The sequence below is a fragment of the Falco naumanni genome, chromosome 9 (genome assembly GCF_017639655.2).
Source record: "Falco naumanni isolate bFalNau1 chromosome 9, bFalNau1.pat, whole genome shotgun sequence".
Classification (NCBI taxonomy): domain Eukaryota; kingdom Metazoa; phylum Chordata; class Aves; order Falconiformes; family Falconidae; genus Falco; species Falco naumanni.
The window spans coordinates 50021892-50036075 of record NC_054062.1 but is presented as its reverse complement, the minus strand read 5'-3'; the positions used below and the strand labels follow the sequence as shown (position 1 = coordinate 50036075).

General features: G+C 40.8%; 1 protein-coding gene across 1 annotated transcript in view; it reads left to right on the top strand.

The window, feature by feature from the left end:
* Positions 1 to 14184, top strand: part of ADAM12 (ADAM metallopeptidase domain 12) — a 187631-nt gene that overhangs the window by 139149 nt on the left and 34298 nt on the right.

Here is a 14184-nt window from a genome sequence, read left to right as displayed (position 1 = left end):
TTCAGAAACTTTTATTTTAATCTAGGTCCCTAGCAGACCGTTTTTTTTCTCTGTTCCAAAAGTTCCAAGGCAGGTGTTGGTTTGCATCCCAGTGATGGTATGAAGCGTTAAGGACAGAAAACCATTTGGTGCCACACAGGAAGGTCTGGGCCAGCAACAGAAACAAGAAATCAGCTTCTTTACAATAATTTCTCTGCCCAGCTCCTCTTTGTGATGTTCCTTTTGGTGTGATGTTCCTTTTGAAAAGTCAGAGAATGAATTGAATCCCTCTATGCCTGCCTTCTTTTCCCCCCTCTTCTTATCTTGGATCTTGTGTTACCATCTCCATTTTCACACTAGCATTCAAAATAAGTGTATTTTTCTGATTCGGTCAGGTTTTAATTGCAATTTACTCACATAAATACGACTGCATGTGTTACAGGGAAGTAGAGCTTGGCCTGTGACACAGTGACTATGCTGGTGGAAATGCCTGTGCTGCGGGTTGGCTTGGAGATCTGCTTCAGCCAGGGGACCTGGTTTTGTGTAGGGCTCGTCAGTGAAGAACAAGAAATGGGATTGAGATCAATTCTTTAACCTCTCAGCCATTGATCATAATTTTAGAGGATTTTTATGGAAATGTGCCTCTCAGTAGAAAATAACAGCTAATTTTGAGTAATTGCCTTTCAGTACACAATTTCACTTTAATTACTGAGGTTTTGGAGGCACGGCTTTGAGGGAGGAGAACAATTAGAAGCACAGAAAGGGCACATAGAAATAGTACGTAGAAAAATACTGGTTCATTTACTGTTGAAATTCAGAGAAGAATTTCTTTTTTTAAAACCAATCCAGAAAACACCCACTGTTATCAATATGGTTTTAAGTAACATTAAAACCTTTTTGTTAGAATTAAAACAGCCAATGGGAAGCTGCATATTTGTGAATAAGAGTGGGAGCAAAACACGATCCGCTAAGAATCAGTTGAGTGACAGTCCCAAATTAAACTAATTGACTTGATCTCAGTGCTGCTGAGGGGAAATGGGGAAAAATTAAAGGTGGGAAGGACCATCAGGTGGGCTTCTTCCAGATACCACAGAAAAACAGCATTGGTACACGCTATATTTTAATCCCTTCTGGGAAGAATTAAGTATTCTGCACTGAACACTCAGCACATTAGTTACAATTAAGACTAAATAAAATATTTAAGTGGAAGCAGTGTTTTTTTCCTGAATAATTGTACCAGATGTCTATGAAGAGCTAAGAAGTGACACCAAGCAAGACAGCGAGTGCATAGAAGACACCATAGACGTGAACATTCCCATTTGCCCCACTGGTGATGAGCTGGTCCACGGGTTCATTGTACTAGTGGCCCAGACATCCAAGGGTTAGGTTAGGAAACATTTGTTCTTTGTTGCATGTTACAGGCCAATTCCCAGTGGTTTTGAAAGCGTAGCGCTGTATGATCTGGCAGAAGAAGCTATCCTTGAAAGGCAGCTTTCCTGCAAGTGAAAAACAGTTCCATTTGATGCTTTCACTTCATGCATTAATTTCAGTGGCCAAGGGGAGGTGCATTACATTTCTGTTTCTGTCATTTATAGCATCCATTTCTGCTGGCAAAGAAAACCTGATTTTGTTGGCTACCTTCTACTGACAACCCTCTGTGGTTGCAAATATATTATCAGGGACATCTAAAATAGCTATTTGTTTGCTTTCTCAACTTCCCCCCGTCCCCAGTTCATGCTTGCTTCATATTGTTGAAGGTCTTGTTTTGTTTTGTTATCTGATTTTCCCCGTGTAAATGCTCTGATTCATTTTCTGCAGTGCTCAAACTTCAAGGCTTCTCTGGTGTCCATGCCTAGTGCGAGGGCAGGGTTACCAGAAGGTTTAGCACTCACATGTAGCTGTTGTTTCAAGAGCATGGCAATGGATACACTCCCTCTTCCCCGAGCTGCTGGGTCTGAGGGTGCCTCTGGAAATGCTCCCCAAGCCACGGAGGTGTCACAGCTTGGGTTAGGTATTTGTTTTCACTATTAAGGTCAAGTTAAATGCTAGGTCACAGGCATGTGGATTATAGAATCTGTGTACAGGGACTCCATCCAAAAGCCATCTACTGTTTTGGATTATTGCATTACACGCACACCATGAAATACAGGTTTGAGTAGAAAAATTGGCCTGTGGATCTAAACCCCAACCTGGCTTACTCCTGTCCTGAAGTTTGCTTCCATCTCTGGTGAACTGGAATAGTGTTTTGTGGGGTACGTGATAATCCAGATGATGGAAACCATACAAATTAAAAACAAGGCTTCGTGTGGCAGAAGAACATATACTAATGGGGATTATTTAGTGATCTGTCTGGCAGTTCAGGTGTACAGTTATCCTGATGCAGCTGGGGTAAGCGCAGACAGATGGATTGGGTGAGGATGAGGAGATGCTCAGCAGCTTCTTCATCTGCCTTCACCACCAAGGGCAGTGTCTGGGGGAAGAGCACCCTGCTGTTAAAGTGTGTTACACAAGTGATGTCCTTTGATGGTGCTGAAGGTCTGTTCTCCCCATTTGTATCACCCATTACTCTTAATGAGATTTAGGTCTGCACATCAAAAGAAGGCTAGTAACAGTAATGCTGATTTTTTTGATACATAAGTACATATTTGCATGATAGATGGGTGGGTGATATCTCCTGGAGAACTATTTAGCTCGGTAGGGTTGGCTCTCAAAGGGTTTTATGGGCAGCCTTGTTATTTTGTTATCTGCTTCTGTTCAATTTTTGGTTTTGAGCTGCCATACAAAAAAAAAAATAAAATTAACTATATTATAAACATGTAATCAAATAAATAAAACATAGTTAAAATTATTAAGGACCAGTTAGGAAAGTATTAATCGTATGTGTCATTCATTAAGTATTGGTTTCAATAACATTTCTTTTGAAAAATGATCTCAAGGAAGCAGGATGTAAGGTCATCTTGATTTTGGATACTCACACTCGGAACTGGAGTCTGTAGAACGGGGCTATGAAAACATACAACCTCCAGAGATTTCCAGCACACTAGCTTCAGGAGACAGCCAGGTATGCCATGAAAACAGCATCTTGGCTTTGGTACCAAATCAACTTGAAGTGAAAACCACTTATTCCAACACGTCACAAGGTTAAAAAAAAAATACATTTTTTTAAAAAAAGCTAAAAAAGGCAAAAGGTCATGCTAGGAATGGGAAAGAAATCAGAATTACAGTGTGGGAAAGGACACTGTAATTTACTGACTGGTTCTCTTCCCTTCTTTCTAGACAGCTCACAACATCTTGTAGCTGCAGAGCTGTTACACATTAGATAATCAAACCATTATTAGTTAGCACAGTATTTCCTGACCCCTCTCAGTTTATGTTCAGCTGTGCAGACCTCACTTTGCATTCTTTGGTCTGGCAGCTTAGAGACATTAAACTGTGGAGTCAGCAGAACTATCTGGAATTACCTCTGTTACAATTTGAAGAAAATGAAATTATCTTTAAGATGTAAACAGTTTCTAATTAAGCTCTGAAGCTGTTTATGTTTCCAAACCAGTCTGAGCGGAGCTCGGCACAAAGACAGACTTCTTTGTTGTCTTTTTCTTTTTTTAATAAAGTTGATATACTGATGTAATAAATTACTTGTGACAGAGGTAGGTCTGTTGTGCCAGCAGTGCAACTGCTTTTTGAAAAAAAAAACTTAAGCAACATATCCCTATGCCCTAGTAATTTAGCACATTGCATTCTGGTCCTTCCTTTAGTAGGAAACAGCCACGAGATTGCAGAATAGATTTATGTCGGTCTTTAACTTAACTCCAAGTAGCCTCTTGGCATTCCTTTTTGTTAATAATTTCCATACATTACAGATATATTTAATTGTTGTGGTAAATAAGAGCTGCGTTGAAGTGTTAGTCGCATTGGTTGAAATACATTGCATGTTTCCCAGACTTTTATAGGAGCGGGTCCCTGTTAACAATTAGCACACAGAGCTACGGGGCAGGTCTTTAAAAAAAATATACTGCATTTTATTTTAGTTTAGTCTTTCACATTTCAGTAGATGTGCTGTTAGAAGTGAAAATATTTGGCTTTTCTGCTGTATTCTAGGGGAGAACTCATACAGATTTACAGCGTGCATTTTCTGTAAGTGAAGCTGACAAGGAGAGAGGTTACTTCTCAAATGAAAACACATTTTACTTCTGGTGTGATTATTTATAGCAGATACTTAAGGACACGTCATGGTTTCTACTATGTGATGTATCCAGAATGGGTACAGTTTTACTGGCTTGGATGCTGGTATGTGAGAGCTCAGCTGTGTTTTGTCTTGTCAGTGTAATATCCATAGAAAATATAGCTCTGTGAGGGACATTTTTCTCCTGCAGTACTGCTATTGCCATGACCCATGAGAACAAATCATATAAGGACATTTCCCTTCATCTTAGCTTTCTGTTTCATCAAAAAAACCCCAAAACTTTTCAACCAGCAGGGATAAATCTGTAATGCAGAGCATGGAGAATTAAGCACACAATGTCCAGTTTTAATTGGTGTAATGAATTCCAAATTCCCAGAGTATAAATGGAAACATACCTTAAAGGGCATATGCTTACGGTCACATGAATGCTCCTTTTTAAACGTGTTGTATGCCCCGAAGCAGCTTAAGGAATCGATGTTGACTTGGAAGGCTGATTCACTGTAATTAAATGATGCCTACAGCTGCGTTTGCCACAGTTGTCATGGGAATCACAGCCTTTTGTGCCTGGGATAGATGCAGAAAATGTTTAAAATTCAGAGAGGAAAGATGTCCGTTTTACCCCAACAACTGCTTCCTGCAAAGCCATTCTTTTTCCTTTTCTAATGTCAGAGCCTGTTACAAAGTCCTGGATGCATTTCCTGCAGGATTCCTGTGGCAGAAATGCAGGTAGGCTCCACTTCAGCCTTTTAAACCTGAATGGCACAGCCCCAGTAGTGACATGAAGATAAGCAACCACCTATTTTACTGTAAAGTCACTGAAAATAAAAAGGTGAGATAACTTCGGTGTCCTAGCAAGCCTTTCTGGCTGCTTCTACCATAGCATGGAAATTGTGTTCGTCTTTGTCATTACGTTCTCCCGGCACCCGACCAGCACTAGGTGTGAAATCTAGGTTCCCTCAAAGCTGGTAGGAGAGCTTCTATAGACTTCAGAAAGGCCAGGATTTCATCAGGGTACCTATGGATTCCTTTAGATTGCTCAGAAGCCTTTCATTCCTGTGTCTGAAAGTTTTGATTTGCTCACTTGAGGTTCCCTAATTCTCAGATCATGGCTAGATCCATTCTTTTCTCATGGCTTGAAATAATGATTACATGCAATGTTGTTACTAAGCAGTTTATTTTCTGTGTTCAAGCTCTGTGGAAGAGAAAAGGGAAGCTAGAAAAAAAGTGATTCATTGTTATTTGATATTTATGAAAATTTTTTTTAAAGAATTCCACTTCCATTTGTCTCAGCTGATTTCAGTGATATGGGATAAACTGCTTTTTTCTCAGTGCTTATCTTGCAGCACAAGAAGGGAAGGTGGAAATGCGGGGGGAATGCAATCGGATTTCTAGCACTGTTATGCCTCACTTATCTTTCCTTTGGATCTTCTAAAATAAAAGAAATAAAAGGAGCCATGGTGCTTGCAAGTCAGATACTCCTGTCTTGAAGTCCTGATTTATTAAGAGACCAGGTAGTACAGATGCTAAGTGAAATCAATATGAGCTGTCTCCCAGGTATATATTATTTCCAGCTTTTTGCAGGGCTCAGATGTTTTTCTTTAGCACCCATGTCTTGCTGACTGGAATTTCCATGCACTTCATTCTCTTAGTGCTTCTGCTACTGTTCTTTCCAGTGGGCAGGTTCTCCACGTGCTTTATCCAGGGGGCTGCTTCCCGTGTATCTTCTCCCTGGCCTGGGTCCCTCCTCGTGGGGTTTAGCCCTCCTCGGAGTCCTCTTCCCTCGACTTGCTGTCATTTGATCTGCTCACCTCATCCTCGCCCTCACCCAAATCCATCGATGGTGCCAAGTACTCACAGTATGGCAGGTCTTTCAGTCAGGGTGGTCACCATGATCACATCGGCTGGGACAATGACCACACATGCTGCTTTCGTTCTTTAGGGTGCAGTGTATCATGAGTTGTGTTTAGGATACACACATGCAGGACAGGAGCTAGTGCTGATGAAAGGGGGAAATGTCTATAAATTAATATCATGGGTTGATTTTTCTGTATTACAACTTGGGTTTGATGTTCCCTTTTGCTTGGTCTGCTTTGGTCTTTCAAAAATTATTTTGTTCTTCTCCCTCACCCAAACACGCTCTCCATAAACTGATCCTCTCAAAACCAAGTTCCCAAAATCAGATATTATTTTTTTTTCCAGTGTGCTGCTGACCCATTTAAAAAGCAATTCCAAGGTTTTTCAAGGGAGCAAATCAGACTGTAAGTGCCTGAAACAAAAGTTGATTGTAAAATCATGTAGAGAACTGAATGAAGCATCATCAGGGTGCAGTGCTGCCCTGGCATTTCAGGCCAGGTGAAACCGTGCCTTTTACCGAACCAGAAACCAGCGGGAAGCTGATCCGCAGCGAGGTATTTTCAGCAATGGGATGGACCGTTGGTCTTCATTGGCGTGTCCCGTGCTGAGGATGTTGTGGTTTTGTGTGACGAATTTAAACAAGGGGCATTCTGGTTGTGCTTCTTATCTACCATTTCCTTCATCGCCAGCAGCTGTTGGCAGGCACAGCATGCCTGCTGCCCTGCTTGTCTTCAGCCTGGGACCAGAGCTAGCCCAGCCTTTTCATCCCTCCCTCTGCTATGTGTTGCTTTTTTTACTTTTACTATAGTCAGCATTGGATTAACCTCAAATTCTAAGTAGTAGATTGTGAAACCTGAACTCTCAGCAATCCAGCAAATTTTTATTAATGAGGTAGCAGTCTAAAAGGAAACAGAGCAAAAGATGAGCCAGAGGCAAATTCAAACCGATTATAGCTACTTCCCTTAGCTGTCTAGTTTCCAACGGGAAGAGCAGTTGTCTGAGTTCTATTCCCATAGAGCTTTTGCAATGCAGATAACTCCAGCGTACAGTCAGAACACTGTCAGGATTGATGAATTGGTTGAGTATTGCTTCACCCCCAGAACACAGAAAGGAGAGTCACCATAGGCCTCTCAACCAGAAAAAAACTTCTCTGACCTTACATTTGTCAAAGTAAAAGTAACTGCTAATAATGTTTTATTTGGCAGTTTTGTGACGGCAGAAATATCAAGCCATGACAGTGTATACAGTATAAAGCCATTAAATGTTGTTCCTTTGCAGAAAGTATTTTTCTGAGCCATCCAGCCGTTTGTTTCATTGCTGCTTGCTGACCTGAAGCCCCACACTCTGTATTATAAATCTGCCTTTTTGAATATTTCAGGTAGTTAAATTTTTACCTTCAATGTAATGGGAGAGGTCAAGTCTCAGCTGGGGCTATGGCCATCCAATCTAGACACCTGAAGTGAGATTACTTGAACGCATTCTGGGAATCTGCGCTATCCCCAGGGCCAAATCAAAATGAAACTAAAGCATTTGTGTGAGAAGTTTAAACATTTGCTTGGGAAGACTTTCTTTTCAATAACCCTGGAAATTTCATTGTAGCACAACAAGCCATTGCCACTACACATCAATTAAATTAACCACGAGTGTGATATATTCGCAGTTACTTAATGGAAGTATAAAAACTGCCATGTGGTGAACACGACAAAAGCTGTAGGAGAGAGCTAGGTTTGTTTTTAAATCACTGACCATGAACTCAGACAGCAAGAGCTTTGATGTCACGTATAACTACATGGCCCAATTCCATGCTCTACTTTATTGATGCTCTAGGGTTTAAAACTATAAAAGAGGAGCAAGAGAGTGAAAAATAGGCTAGAAAAATAAGTATGAGTTGTCAGGCATCTGCCTTTTGAAGCAAACTTCCCATTTCAATACTTGGGAGAGAGATAGATAGATGATAGATAGATAGATAGATAGATAGATAGATAGATAGATAGATAGATAGATAGATAGATAGATAGATAGATAGATAGATAGAAAACCATTCTACATTTTTAGCTAAACCCTTCCAACAGTGCCGAAAAAGGTGTGCCACATCAGTTCTGGGGCTGGTGTCTCGTACAAAGCCCTATCATGCCTTTCAAATTCCTTCAGTGTCTTTCCCTCAAGCATTGTTTAGGGCTTTTGTTTTCCTGCAGGATGCTTACAAGGGCCTGCACATCTTGCAGGACCCCCAAAAGTCCTCCAGTTTTACCCCCTCCTCCCAATCGCCCTGGTCGTTTGCTACTTGCAAAAGCTTTGGGTCTGAGAGCATCTGCAGCTACCTTTAGGGTCTCTCCTTTATTGTGCTCGTGGGATCTACCTCAAACCTGCATTTGTGTCTTCTTCCCTCAAAAGTACTTACAAATGAAGACATTGTTTAAATAATAGATTTAAAAGCCTTTCCATATTATGGCACTTGTCTAATTTTAAACAATTGCTCTTAAAACATGAGGTGTATTGAATAACGTGTCATGACAGAACTTGATACACGAAGGGATCTGTAGTATTTGAACACCTATTTCAATATCAAAGAAAACTGGATTTCATCTCCTGCTTAATACCTAATTCTATGAGGTCCTTTATGCTTACTAATTCATTAACATACATGCTGTACAGAATAGCTGAAGTGTCAGAAAATGTCATCTAATAGCAAATTCAGTTTTTTTCTAGTAGGCTCACATCTCTTAGGAGACCATAAAAAGTTGTTTTCAAGAGATGGAGAACAATAGTAATGTCTAGAAGGTTAAAACCAAAGGGGATGCTTTTTAGTGAGAAAGAATCGTCCATTTGATCAAGAGTTGGAGGAGGCTGGAAAATTGTCATAGTTCCTTGAAATCAACACCTCACTGTGTCTAGAAACATCCGTGTTGCTTGAGCTTCTACCTTCTAGTTTATTTTCTACTATTACTCTCCCTACTGCTGACATTTTTTTCATTGGAAAAATCACTTATACCTGAATGAACAAAAGCAACCCTATCTCTGGGGTTTTTTTTTTAAGTTTTAAAAAAAACCCACACTTATTTTTATGTTCCTATGCATATGCATAGGAACACAGGGATATGCAACAGGAAACCTACACATTTGTGGGTAAGTCATCCTGTAGAGTCTGAGCAAGAGGGAGTACAAATTCCCATCTTATGCCCCCAACAGAAAAATCTGACTTGATCTCCTTCTCTCCAGTTGTGAGCCACTGTGCAGCCAAAAATCAAGAATTTTGGAGGCCAAGGACAGTAAGTATCCGTATTTGTGAGTCTCAAAGGGTCCTGGATTGAGACAGACACAGAGACACTACAGTGTTCAGTTCAGACAAGTTGTCATCACAGAAAGCGTTGGAAATTCTGGTGCGTAACTAGCAAAATTTCAGACTTGGAGGGCTGGGACCCAGCACCCCTCTTGTCTTTGAGCACCTTCGTGTTCCTAACAAGCACAGCCGATGCCTTAACTAGTTCCAGACATGGCCTCTCAGGCTTGGTTTTTCAAGCATTCTGGACAGAGCCTGGTCCCAGTTTGCTGCATCTTTGGAAATTAGCTAGTCAACAGTTGTTTCGATAAGTATGCTCTGGAAAATCAAAATGCCCTTTTAAAATTAATATAATCTCCAATTATCATATTACCTCAGGGAAGAAGGCCTGGTGGTACTTAATAGAGCTCTTTGGGGCTGTTGTGCATTTTAATTGGGTGAATAATTGTAAAACACTTCAGGGCCTTTTGGTAAAAGGCTCTGTATAAACATTGTCATAATGCTAAATAATCAGGTTGCTATATGAACTGGAATAAATGAACCCTATAAACAGATATATAATTTATATATACATATCATGTATGTGTGTATATATACCAACATTTTGGAGAGAACAAGGCGGTTACTTACTAAAAGTCCTACAGTTCTCGAATAGGAAAATATCCTGAGATTGAGTAGAAATAAGCATAAAAATCAAAGTGTTAGTTTTCAAGATATTGTGAGCCTGCAGTTTATCCTCCCGTGCAATGAATAGAGAATTGCCAGAATCATTGATGGTGTTACCATTTCAGTGGTGCTTCTTGAGAAACAACAAAATATGTTGTGGGGTTTTGGTGCAGGGACATGGAGGGGGTAGATCCTAAGTGCTGAATATTTAGATGTGTAAAGATGTAGAGAGAAATGGCTTGGAAGAACTGAGGTAGTTTCGCTTCAGATAGTTTTCCCAAGGTATTGCTGCAATGCAGGGGTAGGGTTTGGAATGGAGCATGGATCTCCTGCAGCCCACGTCAGTGCCTCTCCCAGCATTTTCCAGACGGAGCAACGGGGAAGACAGCAGCAGTGAACAGGGCAGAGCAGCCTCCGCGGTGGTGCCGGTGCTGGGTCTGTAGCTGATCTGCTGTGTCACCCCGCATGAATCAGGGGTCACTCCATTACTCCTGAATGCTTTGGCTGTCTGATCTCTTAAGACTATAATTTTCTGGGGCAGTGACTGTGTTTCTGTGCTTGTACTCTCTTGTTATTCAGCCCATTAGGAGGGGAAATACCTCTGAGATGGAGATGATGGAGATGAACTTTTATAGTTCATGCAAAAAAAGCCTATGCTGGGCAACACAGTGCTAGTATAAAAGGCCTTTATCCTTAAAAGGGACTTGACACAGTGATGATGCCACTTCACTTACTTAATGAAAGGAGCCATCTAATACAGGCTAAATGCAAAACTGCATAAAGGAACTGGCATTTGAATGGCTTGAGTGCTTGAAATATAAATGAATGAGACAAGACCAGACTCTGTTTCCAAAGGAATCAATTACCAGGCATCCTCTTGCTACTATGAAGGTCTCGTTCGCAGGAGCAGTCAAAGCTCTTTTTGCTGGGAACTAGGATATTCGTTGCTTGAGATTACGCACATCTTTCAAGCACCTAGGAGACACTGAGGAATGCTGTGGATACAAGACGGGTAGAAAGACTGAAATTATTTTCCTTGCTGTAAACCCACTGAAGAGACTGATGTAGTGCTGGGCACAATTTGAGTTCTGTGGAGCTGTACACGCAGCCAGAATGGTTTGACAAAATGATCCATTGTGTATTAAATCTACAGATTCACACAGTGTAGAAAATGTGTGGGCTATTCAGCATCTCAGAATATGAATCAGGTTGGACTAAAGTTTCCTCTCTCTTCCTAACTGCAGAAAAATATGGATCTGTAAAAGAAAATGTCTTGAATGCAGGATAATGGAATATACTGATTGCTAATGAGGTTTTTACCTCTGGAAGGTTCTCCAATGGCCTATATGAGCTGGTAGCTGAGGGTTTTTCCAGTAGGATAAGTGTCTATGCTACCTCAGAAAGCACAAATATCCCTGATTAGCATGTTACTGAAATCTTGGAGACAGGTACTGACTTCACCACGGAGACCCCATTACCCTTTCCCACCCAAGGGTAGTCCTTCCAGGTGAGATCTGAAGCCTCTTCACACGGCAGTGCGAGGAAGTTTGCTGCATTTGTTCAGAGGATGAGTTTATTTCATGTGACCATTACTCCATCATTTTTCACAAGCCCCAGATTCGCTTACTTAGACATCGTGCCTAACGCTACCGACATCTGATATCTATAGCTTCCCTTCCGTTCTGCCAAGGATTTCATGCTTCTGGTGAAACAGCTTTAAAATTGCAGAGACAGACAAAATGTAGCCTAAAATCACAATGAACAGATTCTGTGGCTGTTACATAGGATTCCCCACCACCCCCACCCCTACCCCACCAGCGAAGAATGGTTGTGTGTTAGAATATCGTAGTATGAAAGATCAGTTGTGTTTCCAATGCAATACCGACTGGCATCAATTGATGTAGAATCTTCTCTTGCATGGTGTGGTTACCCTTCAGTTGTTCTCTCTTTCCACTTCTTGGGTTCATCTCTGGGTTTGTACTGCTTTATTCTGGGCTTACTTGATAAAGAAAAAGTATTTTCAGAATATTTCATCAAATAACATGTGCTGCACTGATGTCAGCTGAGGAAATCAGCATCAAGAATAGGAAAAGCCAGAAGATGAATGGATCCCTTAGTTCAAAATAGGAAACAGCTTGAAGTTCCTTTGGGGGCAAACAGAAACCTCATTCATTAACAATGACATTATTTCACCTCTGGTACAGAGTAAGGGTTCTGTTCTCCCAGTGATGGACAGACACCTCTCACATTCGTGCAAATAAGCCTGAGCATTCATGGATATAGGGGAACAGGCCTAAAATATCGACAGTTTTGACCGGTGAGCTATTCTCATGACCTGTGTGTGGCTGAGATATATGGCACAGGGAAAAATGCATTATCTGTGTTTCTGAATGAGTTCAGTCTGTGTGAGGTTTGTACGTCTCCGCGTCCCATCTCAGTGTATATCAAAGTAAATCTGTGTCACTGAAGTGAAGGATCTTGCCTAGATGATGCAATATTCATTTATTCATACTTTGATACGAGGATCATATCTGATCAAGCACTCATATGTTTTGTACGGGATTGATCAGTCAGACGTATCTGGGTTTTTATGAGTTTTTTGCAGTGTTTGATAGTAGTGTACATCCATCCGTTTGTTCATACTCACGTACACAGATTTTTGTGCAGTTTTTTTTTCAGTCAAACTAAGAATAGGACAGGAGTTTGTGGTGTCCTGTTAAGAACATCTCCAATTGCTCAATGTCAGACGGTCAGTAGGAGGCTTCCCAAGTGCCTTTATTTTCTGTTCCATTACTCCGAGTACCTTCCCTGTTTTCCCTTGGGGCCCAGAACTGCAGCTAGCAGCCTGACTCCTACCTCATGCTATTCTGAAATTCCTTTATTTGTCTTAGACTCTGTCATTTTGCCTAAACATCAGTAATTTTCCAGAAATCAGCTTTTTAAGCAGAGATGCCTATTAACTTTCTGAAGTCATATGTCAGTGAATCACAAAACTGTTTTCTTCTTCAGAGTCATGTTTATGTTCTTTTCCAATGAGCTGGCTGTTTTATTGCAAAAGAATCTGTAAAAGAGGTAATTTTTTAAAAGGCACCAAATAAATTCTGTCTGTGAAGTTCTCATAACCTTTCTTGAAGATACTAATTAACCTCCTTATCCCAGTATAGGAAGCTCTATTGCATTTATAATTGTCAAACATTTCTTTTTTTTTTAATAGAAATGATCCCTTTCTGATACCTGTAGGCATCATCAGTCACAAAGGAAGCTTCTCATTTCAGGGTATTAGAAACAACAGTAGATTAATCGCAGTCTGAAGTTCAGCAGTGCAGAACTTCCATCTATTATCTTGCTTGTCTGTAAAGATTATGTCCTAATACCAAAGCATTTAGCGACTAAAGCCCAGCCATTACCAGGTTTACTCCCTGTGCTGCCATAACGTTAGATTACTGCTGGACCATGGAGCAGCAGTGATGAAGGTACCAAGCCTTAGGGGAGATGCTGGTGGCAACTTACTTGTCATACAGATTCAGCGTAAGCGTGTGCACATCTCGGTGCAGAGAGGGCACAGAAAACTTTAGGACACGAGCGATGGCCAGATCCAGGTGTCACTTTGTCTCGAATCTGTGGGTCAAAGTGCACGCTTTCCTTAGTCAAACTGGAATTATATCCTCGAACAGAAAAACACAGATTATCTGGTGATACCTGTACTACACTGGATCGTTTTGCTGACATTGTTCGTGTGTTTTGCAAAAGAAATCAAAGCCACTGTGTGTTCGTACAGCAGGGCCAAATCCTGCTCTCAGCAGTGTGAATTCAAAATCTGAGTATTTTCAGTAGTGTCTTTACAGTCATCCGGATTTAAAATAAGAACTGTATATGCTTTAATCATGCCGTTCCCAAGCTCAGCTTTGATGAATTGCAGAAGTAGACTCTTACCAACTAACTCGGTGTTTTTATCTTTTTCTTTTCCTTTTTTTTTTTCCCTGAAAAGAGCAGGAAGTTTGCCACACTGCACAGCAAGATGAATGAATTTGCCATTTGAGGCTGAATTTTCCAAGAAGGATTAGGATGTTTTGCAGTCCTGTAAATGCAGGAATCCTCCTTGCAAGGCCAGCACTTCTTTAGGCTCATGATCAAAATTTGCATTACAACTACATATGCAAAAGAGGGAGAAGGAACTTCAGATGTCAACACTTCCAATTCTTAACAGCAGCTACAAATTTAA